Source organism: Lissotriton helveticus, chromosome 9 (assembly GCF_964261635.1).
Source record: "Lissotriton helveticus chromosome 9, aLisHel1.1, whole genome shotgun sequence".
In the NCBI taxonomy this organism is placed as follows: Eukaryota; Metazoa; Chordata; class Amphibia; order Caudata; family Salamandridae; genus Lissotriton; species Lissotriton helveticus.
Genome location: NC_136070.1, coordinates 298,414,025 through 298,432,112, shown reverse-complemented (window position 1 = coordinate 298,432,112; position 18,088 = coordinate 298,414,025).

Genomic DNA, 18,088 nt, shown 5'->3' with positions numbered 1-18,088 from the left:
TCACAATACATACTCATGTTGAGTCCAATTCATAAAAATAAATATCCCATAGCAACACAATCCAGAACTGCAATGAGGGAAAGACTGAAGAGCAGAGTAAAGAAGGTAAGTTCAAGGACAAACGAAAGCACCATTATCAATTAGTGACACCAGTTATGGCAACTATGAAAATAACCTTTATTAAGGAAGAGAAGGTGTCTTTGATAAATCTCAATGGATCATCCCATACTTCAAATATCATTTTTCATTTATACCTGGCAAAATGTGCTTTCTCATGTCATGAGCATACCTTACATGAAAAAAATATAAAATAATTAGAATAGAGACACTAATTAGCAAAAGTGAAACTGAAGAATTCAACCTTGCAGCGGATTCAGCCGATTTGGGCATTTAGAATGCTGTTTTGGTCAACCAGAAGAATGTTTCACATCTTTAACGCAGCACTCAAGACACGTGACCTTTTAATGCATGCATACGTTTTACAGTATGGCTATGCAGTTGCCCTCTATGGATCACATAACGCATACGTTAGTGGCATACTGGTGAAGACTGAAACTACACAGCCCTATTACCCTGTAAATATATAAGGTGCTATATTTTAAGTGAGTATCACAATTAGCCAGTGAATATGGCACGGACTGTGCAAATCTAACTGCTGTGTTATAAAAATGAATTTTGCATTCAGCACATTTCTGTAATTAAATATGTCAAAGCAAAGGCACATATCATTAATATCCGGTATGGAGCATATAAACCAGAATAGTCCTAAGGTACAATGCACACTGTTAATAAACTAATTTTCAAAAACATTTATTTTAAAACTTCAGTCAAATAAAACATTGGGGTTATGCATATGGAATTCTGAGAGGATGTCTGCTGTCAAAGAGGGTTCACATGCCTTCTGACCAAATCTCGAAGCAATTCCATCTTGGATGAAACCACTGCCTAATGCTGAGATCTGGCTAAGTTTTGGGTCTGAGCTTCAAATAGTTTCTAAAAGATTTAAAATAAAGCCTCCAGGTTATTTTGGAATGTCATACAAATTGTGTGCCTTCGATGCCATACATATATTATAGTCAATGCCTCTTGCTAAGCTAACATCCCCAGCGTCTTTGTGAAACTTTAAATGGAAAGATTAACACACTGGCCACTGCTGCCAACCTAGAGAGGTTGGCCCATTGGTGACAGATGAAAGCTCATTACTATTTGTTGACTTATGCCCTTCTAACCTCTATCTAAATGGAGAACTGCCTTACTTACATGGTGTGCCAGAAGAGTTTGCCAAGGTAAACCATATCATGAGCTACTTATGACAAGCTGACAAACGATGAGAAGATCCCTGAAAAATGTTTTCTTATTATGATCCTTCAGCAAATATGTACCGGTACTGCTGACCCATGACAGATCCTGCTCTACTGCTAGGTTCAAATGTATGCATCATTCACACTTCCTCTGAGGGATAGGTGCAGTGTGTACGGTCACTCCTCCTCATATTCCTATAGGGCATAAATGCCAGAAATATTCCTTCCTCTTTCCCTTTCAGGAATGACATATCCTGTCACTATCTATCTTGGTCTTCCCTGTCAACCTACAGTCTGTACTCAACACCACTTCAGCATCACTTCCATGAGAAGTGTAGCCTGACTTCTTCAGTCAACCAAGTAAACATCTTCAAGTTTTGCACGAAGACTAATGTACTCTCCCTGCAGATACCTTTGTTTGGTTTTTACCTACCAGGAAATAATTGTGGGTGTCTAGGTGGAAAGGAGGGGTAGCTCAAAAGGCAGGATGCTATCCAAGAGAAAGTGTATCTAAAGTTGGGGTGAAGGACTAACACAGACTATGTCAATATTACTGATAAGTCATTTATTACGGAAAGTTTTCTTTTTTGGTCTTGCCTACGCAGTGCATGTGCTGTGCTGCAAGACGTATTGTTTATGAATCAGTGGGCTCACAACCTGCCCACAGCATACCATTAGTTGTTTTTGTTATCACTCTAATTTGCAGTCATTCAATTGCTTGGCTCCTGTAGGCTTCCTTTCCTTTCTTATGTTAGTTCCTCCTTGAGGCATGAACCAAGTTCTTAAGTTCTTCCTGGTCTTTTGGTACCAGCCTATTTGTTTTATTTCATAAGCGTTCAGGTATTATTACTGGATATGCAATGTGCTTTCATACTTTTAACAGAGGTATACTATTTTTTGTTTAGGTTGCTTTCACCCTATTTGGTGTCTCTATTGATAAACTTACACCAACAATGGTACTACTATATGCCACTTTACTCTACACTACCCCACCCTATGACACTCCGCTCACTGCATGCCACTCTACACCTCTCCACTCTAATCTGCTCTAAGCTGCTGCACTCTACGATACTCCACTCCACTCTACTCTACACTACTCTCCTCCAGACCACTCTACACCACTCTCTATTACGCCACTCCACACTACACCATTCCACTCTACACCATACCATTCTATGCCATTCCACTCCAAACCACTCTCTTCCACACTACTCTACTCTACTCTTCTCCACTCTACTTTGCTCTACAATACTCTACTCTACTCTATGCCACTTCAATCTACGCGACTCCACAACATTCCATTCCCGTCTATGTCACTCCAGTGCACTCCTCTCTATGTCGCTCTACTTTATGCCACTGTACTGTACTCTACAGTACTCTACTGTACTGTACTCTACTCTACTCTATGCCACTCTACTCCATGCCACTCCACTGTATGCCCCTCCACTCTATGCCACTCTACTTTACACCACTCTACTCTGCTCTACTCCAATCTACTCTACTCTACTATACTCCAGTCTACTCTATTCTACTCTACACCACTTCACTCTACGCCACTACACTCTACACCACTCCACTCCTGTCTATGTCACTCTATGCCTCTGTACTCTGTTTACTTTACATCACTCTACTCTACTCCACACTACTCTACACCACTCTTCTCTATGCTACTCTACTCTATGCCGCTTTACTCTATGCCACTCTACTCAATGCTACCCTATTGTACGCCACTCTACTATACACCATTCCTTTCTACACCACTCTAAGTACACCACTCCACTCTACCCTATGCCACTTTACCCCATGCCACTTTAACCTACGCCACTCCACTCTACACCACCTCACTCTACATCGCACTGCTCTACGCCACCCTATTATATTCTGATCTAATCTACACACCACTTTACTCCACTCTACTGTACTCTCCTCTACACCACTCTCCTCTGGTCCCCTCTTCTTTACTCCACTAACTTTTAGCCACACTGAACAACAACCACATTGTTGTACAGCATGGTTAAAAGACATAGGCAAAGCCAAAAGCTCTCACATAGGCAAGACCTATTGGCTTTGGCCAATGCTTGTTATGATGCGGGAAAGGAAAAAAATGCCTGCTGGTATTAGGAATTAAGGGCAACCGAGTGGCTATCTGTGGCCTTCCCCCTTTCATTGCACAGTTGATCTGGTGGTATTTCACTACTGGTTCACATCTGTGTGCCATTATACAAAAGGGACCATTTTTAACTAAACTTATGACTGTAAATAGATATTCATAAAGCTAAATGTATCTGCCATACAAAAATAGCCACAACATTGAAAGACATATTAACAAGATAATTATTTTACTGTCAAAGCAGGCATATGAAAATACATCCATGTCGCCAATTTGGTTTGTGACTTCTGTCTGTGGACGCTAATGCAATCATTTGGGTATTTACCTCTCGATCCTGTACTATAACACTTTAAAAATGTGTCCCCCACATATAGTGAATGCACAAAAAGAGTTCTCCGTCACCGCGATTTGCACCAAGTAGCTGAAATCCCACATTCTAAATCAGCATGAAATTCTTTCTGTCGACCTCGCTGCGTGAGAAATATCTTTGATTTATCAATATAGTATCAATGGGGATTTGTGATGCGACCTCCAGCTCGCCGAGGCGCTTGTTAATAACATCATTCTACATCTCTGGCTTTGTGGTGCTGTTAAGTGGTGATGCGCATCCTTTCATTAGTGATGGCTTATGAGGTTTAAGTGAAGAGGCCGTGTAGGTAATCTCGCACTCCTCTCTTCGCTAGAAATCTCCAGAGGCTTCCAGGAAGTGTTTGGAGTTAGAGAGATGAAAGATAGCCTTTGCAACGGAGAAAACCTAATTGAACGTTTCATCATAGCAAACTAAACATTTATCTGTACCATAGTCCGCAGACAAACCTTTCTCCTGTCTGTGGGATCTCAAAGCACTTTAAAATGTGCTAAGTATAGACAAATAAGAAATAATCATCTGTCCGGTTTTCATGTGTACACTTTGAACATCAACTTTAATTTTCTATCAAAGTGGACCTCCAGCTAAAAGTGCACTTGGATGTGAAAATAACATCTCATTTCCCATTTTCTTCCCTTCCAGGAATGCCCAGTGTGAAAATGTGGCTGTATCGGCCTTCGTAGAAAAGACAGATTCTGTAGGTAAGTGCTAAAGATGCTATCCTGACAAATTAAAGGTCGGAGTACCACCACTGTCATAGCACAGACACAGCTATGTGACTCCTACAGTGCCCAATGCATATCAGGGTATGTTTCATTACTAACCGGTAATCTTCATTAGCCTGATTAAGGTCCTCCTCCTCCATGTCCTGTTCCCTCCCTCCCTCCAGCTGTGTTTGTGTCCGGACTTGTTGATAACAGGCATGGTGGTGGGTGGGAGGGGCTTATATAAAAGAAATACTAGCGTTTTGAACTAGTCAGTCCTGGGGCAGTATTGCCTCGCTTTGTAAGGACTGGGACGAGGAGGACATATGAGGGGGTAATGTGTGTTTCTTCGATACTGGAAAGGCGGGATTTTACCTCTAGAGTCTACTTACCCTTCTCCAGAATCCCGTCACTGGTCGACTAGACCTTTTTACCTGTCATAGCGTGAATTAGGCAATCTTTTCATATGGAATCAACAACATTTTAGAAATCCCAATAGCTTCCCCCAAGAACCACCGACCAAAAACTAAGTTTGAAGGTTTATTACATAACCAAAAACAACTGAAGGTACAAGCACCTCAGCAAGAGGTTCAAAAGATACACTGGTACTAATACAAACATAATTCTACGGAAAAGTCTTAGGCGACTGATGACTAATACGAGAATCAATTCCAGAATCATCAGACTAAACAAGATTGCTATTACCTGGGTTCTGGTACTCATTGGGAAAATAGACATAAGTTCAAATTAGTCTGTCCCTACTCTATACTAAGTGTCATCCCTACTCAGCAATAGCTCATCCTAACAAAAAGGTGTCAGCCGTGGGGACTCCCCAAAGAAGTTCGCCCACTCCTCTCTTAGTCTAGAGTTCCTCATCCACGCTAAGCTCCTTGCCCAACACTACCACTCTCTCTAACTCCTCAGCCCATCTGCTCTGTCTCCACCCTTGGGGCACTGTCCCTAATACGAAACCCCACAATACGAACGACACGCCTTCAGGTACGCCCCTCTCGAAGGTGCTGATTTACAGAATTTTCCACTATGGCACTGGTCCATCCTCGTCCGAACAGACGTCCTTGGGTCCCAGACTCTTCGTCCTTTTAAGTTGCTTCTTCAAATTCCGGATCTACTCCTCCATGTCTGAATCTAGTATTTCTAACATCCATACACAATGGGCCCTTCTACTCTACAGTCTACTTGGTGATGCACCTGCAAAGAAATACATACAATTCGGCTCACATTCCACTAATGTTGCAATATTTTCTAAAAGCATCTTTTGCAAACATTTCTACCGTTAATATGTTAAGCAACACTTTCGAACAGGCCTGCATCATTCCTGTGAACTAGGCCTCTGTTTGATTTAAAGGCCCAACACTTTACATTAGCAATCCCTTGTCTCACTAGGCCTCCAACCTTAATCGCAAATGCATTTTCTACTTCAAGCTACTCGTCAATTCTAAAAGTCACAGTTATTTCCAATAAGCAGAGCTAAATGCACAATAGTGCTCGTTTAAACGCACTTCTCATTAGTGAAAGATTTCATTTTTTAACGACATCTCTAGGTTAAACAGCAAGTGTGGATGTAATTCATAACGTTGGCTCTTCAGATTTCTAATACCAGTTACTCTAGTTCTCCATCACAAATTGCATCTAAACATGATTAAAGTCCTCTATATATACGGGTGCTGACTACTTGTACATATGATGCACCCCTATGAATTTTTCTGCAAATGGCGCTCTCTCAGTTCCCCCCTTTGATGACCCGTGTCATCACCACCCTTACACCTTCCTCGGGGTAAGAACCGATCTAAACCGAGCTTGTGGCCACTTTCCCTAGCTTGAGCATTTCCAACACCCTCAAGCTGCGGTATTGACTGTCCTGCAGCCTCTCCATTCGTATCTCTTGCGCTCTCATTGATCTCGCCAATCTAGTTGACCTGTACCACTTGTACAATCTCACTAAACCCCACAATCCAATCACACATGCCACCGCTATGATGAGGGGTTTCAGTACAAACCCAAGGAAACTTCTCCCTAAACTTGCAAACCAGTTTCCAACTTTCCCAAACCCCTTGCCAACTGTCTCCCACGCATTCTCTTGAGTCAAATCCTCTATTTCATAATGGATTGCCGTAATGTTGCTTATATATTTCTCCAGATCTTTAGAGTTGTCTGGGATATAATTGCAACATTCCTGAACCTTCAATCGTTTACAGACTCCTCCCTCTTTCGCTAGGATGACGTCTAGCGCAAGACGGTTCTGTAAAACCATCGTCCTGATCGACAACATCTCTCCCTCAACCAACACTAGTGACTTAGCTGTATTCATTAACAATTCGTCCACCACAGTTGCCAATCGCCGTATTTTCACATCATTCAAAATGACTCCCAACATAGGTATCGCTGTTACAAACACATCTCCCACAATTGCTCCAGCACTTTCCCCTCGCTTTACCCTCCTTTGAGGCCCTCCCTCTAAGTGCGCAAATTCTTCAGTATGATAAATCTTGGGAAAAATAATTGCTAGATAGCATGTTCCATACCACTTCTCTGGCAATCTCACATACGCATTCCTTCCGCAAACAAAATATACCGTAGGAATCACCTGTACCACGCTCTTTAAGAAATCTTTGGTGTAATATTCCAATGTGAAGGTGTGTTCACACTTAGTATGACCCACATACACATTTTCATAATACGTCTGTGGTCGGTGAAGGCACAACTTCCCTTTCTGCACTTTATCTAGAGCTATTGGACCATAACTCCCTCTTGACTTATGCTGCTTCTCTTCTTCCATCCAATCTACTTTGCCTTGCCCTGAATCTCGCAACTGTTTTAGCTTCGTGTACCTATCTTCCACCTGTTCAATGAACTTCTTCTCCGTCTCAGATAATGAGCAGGTCAGGTTGTGTCGGTGTGCATACGGTGTGTCTAGCTCCTGTGTGGGAATGAAAAAATATCCAAGTCTGTCCTCTGACTTATAATAATCCCATTTGTTCAAGTGCTTGTAATTCGGGACTTCCGGCAACACAGCATCATAATTCGAAAAGAAATATTCAAAATGATTTCGCCCATAAAGTATACTGATCAGTAAACTACATGAAATTCCATATGTCAATGGAAGGTGATGGTATGTAATGCCCTCATCTACTGAAGATGGCAGTTGCATACACACATAAAAGTCCTTCGCATCCATCACATCAATGTATTCATACAACAGCTTTGCATACGCATTCTGTCCAAAATTTCCTTTAGACAGATCAGTATGTAACCTACGACTTTCTGCAGCCAGCAAGGCTTTCTCTCTTTTTGCTCCGTCTTCCTTCTGACTCGGGGTGGTAGGTGTCGGTGTCCCCTCAGCCTTCTCTACCTGTTCGTGTGGTGTAAAATAGGAAACTAAAACTACTATAGCTATAAGGAGTATCACTCCTCCTAAAAGAGTTCCTACTATGCACTTGGCTCTACGATTCGGGTTTCCAGGCGCCATGGTCTCAGCACAAAGTAGTTCGCTCTAGGAAAGTACCCAAAGTCTTTTTCTTTGTTATTTGAGTCTCTCGAACCACCTCGGAAAGCAGAAATCCCCGTTTCAGTTCTTCTTTTGTTTCAACAGCAGACAACCCTAACCCTTCTCCGTCCTCTGTGGAAAGTCCCTAAATTTGTTCTTCTTCCACTCGGCTCTAGGTTAGGTTAAACAGCTATTTACAAAGTCTTTAATAGTCTATGATCACACTTGCTCCGATTGCCTGCAGCACATAGTCTAGAAGTTCCATGCGGAGCACAACTGCGTCATAAGATGGTATATCCGGACCAAATGTAGGAAAAATCAGTCTATCCAGTGAGGTTCCGTGACGATTTTAACTCGTGTTTTCATCATTGTCGTAAACACATTATTTTGGTATCAGTGAACCGCAAATGATCCATTTAGTATATCCTGGTGTTTTCGCTATGCTACGAGCAAGAGCACTCCTGTTATGAACACATTTCTGATCTACCCGTGGCATCCATCTTAGAACACGGAAGCCATTTTGTATTCCTTGCCCTCACATAGTCAATGGACACGCAATGACCTCTTTTCATTTAAGGACACGTAGGCTTTAACCGGCGATTCACCTTGCTAGTGACACGTGCACCTTAGGCCAGCAATGCTGTGGCAGCATGACTCGGCAAGAACTGCCTCCCCAGCCTGAGGCCAGTCCTGCTATACTGGTTCTTGTGTCCGTTAGCCTGATCATGATTAGGCGGCCGAAGCTGGTAACCGTGCCCATTTACGACCCACAAACATCTCTTATCCTGTCTTTCTATCTTCTGCACCTGGCTCTGCTCCTTTCCTTCTGGGCCTTTATTAGGGGGAGGTAACGAAATTTACGATGAGGCGGTCCGGGTCTTGAATGAGAAATTGACATGGGATTATGATGGAATAGTGGGAACCCCTCATTCGTAATGTTTTGACATCAGATACTGTTGACGATTCCTGTACGACGCCAAATATTTATTGTTTAAGACACGAATGTTTAGAACTGTGGTAACATGTAAAGAATTTGCCCCGAGCAGAATATTTAGTATTTAAGGAGTAACCCTCTTTGTACAAATGGAACAGGCTCCTAGACACTGCCCGTGTGCAGTTTCTGTGACTTCTGTGTCCCTGCAGTAATAAACCTTTGGTCTTTGACGCCACCATCGAGAAGCCCGTGTTTCTGTTTGTTTGTGCACCGAGACAGGTAGAACTCCGGGGTCTTCGGGTGTTATCCCTGACACCTCTGGACAGAACCAAAAAGTCCAGAACTCCACCAGGAGTAAATCACGTATCTTGCTCAGGAGAGGGGGATTAGGAATTGTGAGTGTCAGTACGCCTTCAATTTCAAGTCCAGGTACCAACAGTATCACTTCCAGCTTAACGTTTGGGATCGTACTGGTCACAGCCACTGACCTCACCCTCCCGGACCTCAGTACCCCTGGCATTTGTAAAAGTCCACTCAGAAGTGGCGTATCTTCGGCAAGGTACTCTTACCCTCCTTGACCTTCTCGGACCCCTTTGCTCTGATTCTTGTTCTCCCTCTTCCGGATCTGATTCTTCGGACACCGGAGCAAGATCTCTCTCGGAAGCCAATCTCACGTTCATTCGCCTCCGTCTCTCGGGCCAATGAGCCTCTGCACTTCTGGCTCTTCTGCCTCTCGTTTGCACACCCTGTTCGTCCCCACTGTCAGCCTCTTCTGCGCTCAGATCACCTTTGTCGCCACTTCCCCTTTCTGAGGCAGACTCAGTGTCACTGTTGTCTTGGTCACTTTCAGCTTGATTAGGGGAGACCCCAATTTCCACTGGCACCCCCACAGCTTGACTCGACCCCTCTTGTGGATCTTCTTCCTCGTCAGAATTTCTCTCTTCTAGAGGAGCTGTTCCTTCCAGGGGTGCTGGGACTCGTGGGGTATGAGAAGCATGGATCCAGTTTGGCAATCCGCCGCACTTCACAGCAGTGGTTGTTACCAGAATAACTTGGAAAGGTCCTCTCCAACGCACATCCAGGCAACTTTTCCAAACGTGTTTCCGCACCAGGACCCAGTCACCCGGGCACAGGTCATGACAAAGGTCGCTAGAAGCCGGGATTTCAGCAGCCTGCACCTGAAGGGACACAGAACGGATGACATCAGAAAGTCCCCTGCAGTAATCAAGAATCAGATCATCTGTGATATTCAGCAAGGCAGTTGTAGGAATAGATGGCAGTCATATAGCCCTCCCCATCAGTACTTCATGAGGTGAGAGCCCTGTCCTCCTGTCTGGGGTACTATGTATACTCATTAGTACCAACGGCAATGCATCGGGCCACTTCAGGGATGTGGATGAGCACACTTTTGCCATTCGGGCCTTGAGAGTTCCGTTTATTTGCTCCACTATGCCAGAAGCCTCTGGTCGGTAGCTACAATGCAGTCTTTGGTCAATGTTCAGGGCAGAGCAGAGCATCTTCACAACTTCGCTATTAAAGTGCTTTCCTCTGTCCGATTCCAAAGAGGTCGGAACCCCGAATCGTGGCACCAATTCCCTCAACAATAGTTTCGCTACTGTGAGTGTATCGAACCTACGAGTGGGATATGCCTCAACCCATCTAGAGAACACACACACAATCACTAAGACGTATCTGAGGCGGTTACACCTCGGCATCTCAATGAAATCCAGTTGCATCCTATAGAAAGGTTGTCCGGACCTCCCAATGTGACTCAATGTAACTGGTGTTCTTTTCCCAACATTCATCTGCTGACAGGTTTAACATCTCTGACATACTGCTTCCGCAGCCTGTCTAAATTTCGGATTGTACCACGTTTGCCTGAACACACGCATCATCGCATCCCTTCCCAGATGCACAGGACCATGTATCTGTCGTGCCATTGCACTCACCAATTCATTCGGCAACACAGCTCTTCCGTCAGCCGAAACCCACATGTCCAAATCTCCTTTAACACAACCAGCCGATTCCCACACCCTTCTTTCATAGTCTGACGCCTGTCCCTGCATGTCTCTCAACTCTTCCCATGTGTCTGCCACCTCAAGCATCATGCTTAGCTCGGTTCTTTCCTTTGGTCCCTCAATTGTTTGTTCAGTAAAGGAGTATCCCTGCTCCGCACAATATCGTGCAACTTCATCAACATAACGATTCCCCATTGTCACAAAATCTGTACCTTTGGTATGCGCTGTGCATTTTACCACGGCTATCTCTGCAGGACCTTGCAAGGCCTCCAGCAATAACCTGATAAATTCGCCATTCCTGATTGGGGAGGCCGATGATGTCATGTAGCCCCTTTGAGACCACAATTGACCGAAGTCATGAACCACCCCAAATCCATATTGGCTGTCAGTGAATATGGTGATCCGAATCCCGTTGGCTGCCAGGCAGGCACGCGTCAACGCAATTATCTCAGCCACCTGCGCGGAGTGCACTCCTTCCAGGCAGGCTGCTTCAATTATTCCAGAAATAGTACAGACAGCAAACGCTGCTCTCAACTGACCAGTATTATCTCTTACACATGAGCCATCCACAAAGTAAATTTCATCAGGGTCCGTCAATGGCTCATCAACAATATCCGGTCTAGGTTTGGTGCATAGTTCAGTCACATCAAGGCAATCATGGTCTTCCCAATCATCTTCTATATCGTTTGGTAATGGCAACAAAGTAGCAGGATTCAAGACAGAGCACCTCCTGAGAGTCACATTCTCCGCAGCAAGTATAACCTGCTCATAGCGTGTGAGCCTATTGTTGGTCAAGTGCTGCGTCTTGGTCCTGGTCATCAACAATTCCACAGAATGGGATACATGCACTGTCAGTGGATATCCCATCACAATACTTTCACATCTTTCAATGCTGACACCTGTTGCAGCAACGGATTTGAGACATCGAAGCAACGCTGCGGCTACTGGATCTAAGGTAGCCGAGAAGTAAGCAACTGGTCTACGGACTCCTCCATGATCCTGCACTAGGACTGCCAAAGCACACCCCTCTCTCTCACTGCAGAACAATGCAAATGACTTGGTGTAATCGGGCATTCCCAGAGCCGGAGCGCGACACAAGTCCTCTCTCAGCTCGAGAAAGGCCATCATACAATCTGTGTCCCATGGTACCGGATCACTCACGTCCTTGTGCGTCAGTTTCTGCAATGGTTTCGCCTTCAGAGAAAAGTTAGCAATCCACTGTCGGCAGTAGCCAACCATGCCCAGGAACATCCTAACCTCTCTTTGAGTCGAAGGGCACCGTCATTCTCATGATCGTCTCAATCCTGTCAGGCGACACTTTTCTCTTTCCCTTCTCTATTCTGTGACCCAGATACTGCACTTCAGGCAGGCAGTACTGTAACTTGTTGGGGGATACCTTGTGTCCATTCTCTGCCAAATGGTTCAGCAAGGCAATGGTGTCAATCCTACAAGCATCTTCGATGTCTGACGCAACAAGGAGGTCGTCTATGTACTGCACAAGAACGGAGTTCTGCGGCAGTACCAGACTCTCAAGATTCCTTTTCAGCAACTGATTAAAGATCGATGGACTCTCTGTATACCCTTGAGGGATACAACACCATGTTAAGACGCGGTTCTCTATTTTGAACGCAAAAAGAAATTGGCTCTCCTTATGCAAAGGGATGGAAAAGAATGCCTGACACAAATCAATCACAGAAAACCATTCAGCTTGGAACGGTATCTGAAACAGTATCACTGATGGATTCGATACCACTGGACAACATGGAACAACTATGTTGTTAACCTTTCGTAAATCCTGCACAATCCTGAACTTCCCACTTGGCTTCTGCAACCCCATTATCGGAGAGTTACAGGGACTGCCCATAACCTCCTTTAGAATTCCCTGTCTAACCATGGACTCAATCACGGGTTTTATCCCTGCAATGGTTTCCGGGGTCAACTTGTACTGGGGTGTTCTTGGGAATTCAGCATTCGGCCTTACTTGAATACTGACCGGCTCTACTCCTTTAATCAATCCGATTTCCTCCCCTGTAAAGTCCCAAACCTCCGGTGAGACTGAATCTCTCAAATCCCAAGGGAGTTCCTCCACCGTCAAAGCAGGGTACAATTCAATGAACACATGCGTATTTGCAACTTTAAAGTCAGCATCGTCATCGTTAGTCTGTAGTTCCACTCCCTTTGGGGTACAATAGATGGTGCAATAGAGTTTACACAAAAGGTCTCTTCCTAACAGGCACACGGGACTGGAATCACACACTACGAACTGGTGTCTATCTCTGAAACTTCCGATCTTCACAGGGACTGGCTCGGTCAGGGGGTTTGTCATTCTTCTGTTTGCGACTCCTACAACTTGGATGGTCTGTCCTGAAAGGGGTAAGTTGGGGACTACAGCAGATCGCACAGTAGAGCGAGAAGCACCAGTATCAACCAAAAAGGTGGTGGGATGTCCATCTACATGGTCCTCTCTGATCTACCTCCAGCACCGCTCCAAGAGTACAGCCCTCCTCCCCATCCAAGTATCGTCCTGTCACTGGGTCAAAGTAATAGCACTCGTCCCCTTCGACTATGAAAGGCATCTGCTTGTATACCTTGTTCCCTGCTGAAATCTTCGGTGGCTGGGGAACCGGAGCCCTAGGGGCTGAATCCCCCCTTTCGTCGTCTGGAATTTTGTCACTGTTACTTTCCGTACCGGAGGGGCTTGGACTTCCTCCTCCTCTTCCTCCTGTACCTGATTGTCTGGATTATGGGGGCACTCGCGTCTCCAATGCCCTACCTCCTGACATTGATGACACTTGGTCGTCTTTTTCAGGGTTGCTATATCTATCCTTGGTCTCGGACCTGCCTCGTTGTCCCTTTTCTGTCCCCCCGATTTCCTCCCCAGCGTGCCATTGCCTGACTGACCCTGTCCTCCTGATTGCATCTGTACTAACATCAGTTTATTCTTAAGTTTCCTTGTCTTCGAGTCTATCTCGTCACTGCAATACCTCGCATACCTCAAGATCTCATCCAGAGGCTTGTTTTGCCAACAAATTAAATGTTGCTGTATCATGAGACAGATATCAGGCCTCAGTCCCAGAACAAACTTGGACACAAACTGTCCCATGTCCTTTGGGTCCATCACATCTAACCCACTGTACTGTTTAAAAATCTGCAATAGCCTCTCATAATATTCATGTACTGTCTCCTTTGGTTCCTGCCTAGTCCGATCTATTTTCACCCAGTCAATGTCCTGTGGTGGTACCTTAGTCTTCTTTAGTTTTTAGCCACGTGATCGCTTGCTCATACTTTGCCATCACCCTGGGTGACGGTCCATTTGTGGCAGCATCTCGCTCTGGCTCTGCGGTGGGCCATTCAACACTGACCTTACATGCTATCCACAAATCACCTGGAACCACAATGTCAAACAGCGTATTTAAATCAATCCACAGCACCTTTGAGATTTTAACGAACCTCTCTACCTGCTTGTACCATTCCACTGGACTCTCACACAACTTTGGAAATGTGTTCGTAAAGGCGGCCAAATCTCCCCTACTCCAGGGCACGTGTACATAACCCCCATGAGCCACCTCCCACAAGGGGTAAGCTTCTGTATGCATCAATCCTCCTCCCGGGGATGTTTCAATAACACTTCGTCTAACCGTCTTTTTCTTTGACCACCTTTCTTCCCACTTCTCCAAATTGGACCACGTTCGGATTCCCACAATCAGTTCCCCGATGTGGGTTTTTAATCTGATCACCCTTTTCTCTTCCAGGTCTTGGTCCGAGTATTGCAACCTATGGCCACCCTGTAGTGCTTTTGTCTTTGCCAAATCCACTGCATACTTGCTTGCTAATTCAGAGAGTTTCTCATGAGCTGTCCTAGCCCTCCGTGTAACATCCTTTGCCACAAATAACAGCTCGTCCGGTTCATGGAGTTCGATTCTTTCTAGTGGTAATGTACCTTCCACTATTTCCTCCACTTCTGATTTTAGTCTCAGCACATCTATCCTTCTTGCCTTAATTGCAGCCCTCAATGTACCTTGACTAGAAGTCCCATTAGAGTCCCTCCCGCCACCGTCCTGACTCTCTCGTCTGTTTTCTTCAGGTGTGTTAGGGGGAACCCTTCTGTTTTCCCAACCTTCCCAGTCCCACTCTTGTCTACTGTCGCCAGAGGTGTGGTGGGACGCCCCCCTATTCCCCACCCCTTCGCGAACCCATTCCTGCCTGCTTTCACTAGGCACACAGTGAGACTCCATCCTATTCTCCTGGTTCTCAGACCAAACACATTCCTCGATCTATCACTCTGAGTGTCCACAATGGTCTCCCAAGTTCTCAAATCTGGCCTTAATTCTCTCATCGACCTCGGCCGCGGTCCCCTCAGATCCATTGGTCCTCTCCAACCCATTTGCTCTTCTGAGGAGTCTGCTGATGCTGCCAAAGGAGTGCTTCTTTCTACGGGCTTTGGCAACTGCCTCCACCCATCCGCCACGTTACTCCTGTCCTCACTGACACACCTCTCGCTCTCTCTTCGTGGCGGACTCTCGCATTGTTTCTGTTCTGGATTGTACACTGATACTATGGGACCTATGGTAACCGGTACCGTAAGAGCATCTGGTAGTTTCTGAGAGTTGACGCCCTCTTCTACCCGAACTTTTTGTACTGTAAACCTCCCCACTACTCTCGTCACTGGGGAAGGTGGAGGTGCCTTTTCTCCCTCTGCTGGGCAAAACTTGTCCCCAAAGGTACTCGACCCACTCACCATTTTAACCCCACCATCCCCGTCAGAGACTTCCCAGTTCTTTGCTGATGTTGGCGTTCCCTCCAACTCAGGATTGTAAGGAGGTGGTCTCTCTGACAACAGCCTCTCTATCAGGCTGTCGTCTGTCTCACTGTCCTCATCCTCCATACTTATCCTCTGTGCATCTCCCGTATTTACCAACAACGGGTACAACCTATCTCCTTCAATGGTCTGTACCCTCCACCTCTTGGCCATTGCATCCCATCTCGCGTCTTGCACCGCCCTAACTGATCGCTTCACCCTTTCTTGTCTCCTATCTCTGTTCCGTTCATGGGCTGCCCTGATCCATGCATTTAGTGCTTCAAACTGTGTTGGTCTGGGCAAAGGTCGCAACGCAGCCATAATCGCTTTCAACTGATACAACACCTCTAGTCTAAACATTCCATATTTAGGAAATGTCAATTCTTCGTTTCCGTCTGTCATCTTACACCAGGTACCAAGCCACAATATGGTGTGTAACCCAACATTCGTTGCCATATAATAAGCTGGAGTATCCTCGGGTGGAGCCTCCTCCCCACCCCGAGGTTCTATCTTGTTGTCGCCCTTGAAACATTTCCGCAACACTTTAAAACATTTCATGATGAAAATTCACAACGTTTTCTTGTTTACTGCACCCGTTGACTTCCTGATGACAATCCACCAATCTCAGCGCGGCTTCTCACTAACCGCCCTATCCCAACGCGGCTCCACGCTAGCCGACCAATCCCAGTGCGGCTCTTTCTGACGTCACTCGCCTCCGTTTCGCAGCAGTTCCACTCCTCTCTCCGTTCGTCCAGCGGTCTCGCATGCGTCCCAATCATACACTGAAAAATGGTTACTTCCGACCAAGCAACCACTTCCCTGACTGTACGTCCACAGTCTAACTGTAATTGTCACCAAACTGGCAAATGTCTGTCCGCGAATGACCGGACAATCACCTCAACTGGTAGGTTACAAACTCACGGTAACTTCCGATCAGCGTCCGTTACCCACGCACTCACACATTCGTTCCCCCTATCTCGGTCCTGCGGGCGATCAATGGTACCTCATGACCCCCTTAACCATGGTCAACAATTACTTTGGGTGTTCGATACACCCGAACCACTTAAACTCCCTTCAAGCTTAAGATTTTCTCCGGTTGCGCGCGCTCACAACCTGTTCTCTTTCACACTACAGGCACTCAACTCCGCAAGACAACACAACACAGCAACACAACATAACCGCAATCTAACAACGCATGACCCTTTTCATACTCACTCTCCTCCGACCTGCTGCTTTCTGCAGCACTGTCACTCTCCGTCAGTTTCCATGGAACGCCATCCGTCCGCAGTTTTCTGGACACTCTTCATTGTTTCTCTATGGGCCTCGGGGAAATCTCTACCTACTTCTAGATTACCCTCACTCCAGAAGATAAACCATCCTACTCTGCTACCAACTGGAAAGGCGGGATTTTACCTCTAGAGTCTGCTTACCCTTCTCCAGAATCCCGTCACAGGTCGACTAGACCTTTTTACCTGTCATAGAGTGAATTAGGCAATCTTTTCATATGGAATCAACAACATTTTAGAAATCCCAATAGCTTCCCCCAAGAACCACCAACCAAAAACTAAGTTTGAAGGTTTATTACGTAACCAAAAACCACTGAAGGTACAAGCACCTCAGCAAGAGGTTCAAAAGATACACTGGTACTAATACAAACATAATTCTACGGAAAAGTCTCAGGCGACTGATGAATAATACGAGAATCAAATCATCAGACTAAACAAGATTGCTATAACCTGGGTTCTGGTACTCATTGGGATAATAGACATAAGTTCAAATTAGTCTGTCCCTACTCTATACTAAGTGTCATCCCTACTCAGCAATAGCTCATCCTAACAAAAAGGTGTCAGCCGTGGGGACTTCCCAAAGAAGTTCGCCCACTCCTCTCTTAGTCTAGAGTTCCTCATCCACGCTAAGCTCCTTGCCCAACACTACCACTCTCTCTAACTCCTCAGCCCATCTGCTCTATCTCCACCCTCGGGGCATTGTCCCTAATCCGAAACCCCACAATACGAACGACACGCCTTCAGGTAAGCCCCTCTCGAAGGTGCTGATTTACAGAATTTTCCACTATGGCACTGGTCCATCCTCGTCCGAACAGACGTCCTTGGGTCCCAGACTCTTCGTCCTTTCAAGTTGCTTCTTCAAATTCCGGATCTACTCCTCCATGTCTGAATCTAGTATTTCTAACATTCATACACAATGGGCCCTTCTACTGTACAGTCTACTTGGTGATGCACCTGCAAAGAAATACATACAATTCGGCTCACATTCCAGTAATGTTGCAATATTTTCTAAAAGCATCTTTTGCAAACATTTCTACCGTTAATATGTTAAGCAACACTTTCGAA